The sequence below is a fragment of the Periplaneta americana genome, chromosome 17 (assembly GCF_040183065.1).
Source record: "Periplaneta americana isolate PAMFEO1 chromosome 17, P.americana_PAMFEO1_priV1, whole genome shotgun sequence".
In the NCBI taxonomy this organism is placed as follows: Eukaryota; Metazoa; Arthropoda; class Insecta; order Blattodea; family Blattidae; genus Periplaneta; species Periplaneta americana.
This window is the reverse complement of record NC_091133.1, coordinates 72,345,132-72,346,492: the sequence shown is the minus strand read 5'-3', so window position 1 is coordinate 72,346,492 and position 1,361 is coordinate 72,345,132. Positions and strand designations below refer to the sequence as shown.

The following is a 1,361-nucleotide window of genomic DNA, read 5'->3' as shown; positions in this document are numbered from 1 at the left end:
TATGCTGATATAGGAAGGGCTTGGAGCTCTGAGACCTGGATCTTACCATGCTATTCGTACGAGAATGGAACCTGGCTCTGTCAAGGGCTGAGGCAGGATGGCCTTCCTATCGGTATTGGATTCACGAATGTCACTCAGATCACCTGTAGGACTTAGACAATCATCACATATGTACAATTTTAGTCACAAAGAGTTAGTGTGCACTCATTGTTGGTTGCTTGACGGTTGTCAGCCCACTTTGAGGTCTGTGGATTTAAAGGGAAAAATTGGATCGATGTCTGGTAGAGTTCCCGGGTAGCTCAGTTGGTAGAGCGTTGGTACATTTAACCAAAGGTCCCGGGTTCGATACCCGGCCCCGGAACAATTTTTCTCTCGAAATTATTCATCACATATGTAGCCAAGCCAAGCAAGGTTTTTCCAAACCTTAAGATGAATGTCAGATAATCTGATGACGAATTCTCTGATTCATCTCGCCAAAATACAATGTCACTACAACCAATTCTCCGGATGCTAGATACCGCGTAATTCATACAGAGTCATTAATTAAACTATAGACGATTACAAGTAGCCTAACAGTATTAGCTCCAGTATTGCATGATAGTAAGCTAGAGGACAGCTTCAAATACTTGGGGTGTACTACAGGGAGATTACTGTACTGCAGGACTCCACTCCGTGGCTCGCGCGGCTTTCGCCGGCAGCTTATCTGCGTCTGCCTTGCATTTCATACGCGCTCCGTTCCACAGCGTAATATTAATAACCTCCCGTTATAAGCAGTAACATGAGCTGCTGCCAGGAAGTCAGAAAGAGGATAGCAATGGCAAAGGAAGCTTTTAATAGAAAAAGGAGCATCTTTTGCGGACTTCTGGAAAAAGAACTAAGGAAGAGTCTAGTGAATTACTTTGTGTGGAGTTTGACATTATATGGAGCAGAAACATGGACATTACAACGAAGTGAAGATAAGCGACTAGAAGCATTTGAAATGTGGATAAGGAGAAGAATGGAGAGTGTGAAGTGGACAAACAGAATAAGAAATGAAGCTGTGTTTGAAAGAGTGGTGAAGAAAAAAGATGCTGAAACTGATCAGGAAGAGGAAAAGGAATTGGTTGGGTCACTAGTTGAGAAGAAACTGCCTACTGAAGGATGCACTGGAAGAAGTGGTGAACGGGAGAAGTGTTCGGAGAAGAGGAATATATCAGATGAATAGCCGACATTAAGATATGTGGATCATATGCGGAGACAAAGTGGAAGGCAGAAAATAGGAAAGATTGGAGAAAGCTGGGTTTGCATTGAAAGACCTGACCTTGGGCAGAACATTATGAATGATTGGATTGTATGATGCACAATGCGAACAGAACTTATTA

The 1,361-nt window shown here is 42.9% G+C and overlaps 1 non-coding gene across 1 annotated transcript; it reads left to right on the top strand.

Moving 5' to 3' along the window:
* The first annotated feature begins 288 nt into the window (after positions 1-288).
* On the top strand, positions 289-361 carry TRNAN-AUU (transfer RNA asparagine (anticodon AUU)). Its single transcript has one exon. It is a non-coding gene; the product is annotated as a tRNA-Asn (tRNA).
* Positions 362-1,361: the final 1,000 nt, after the last annotated feature.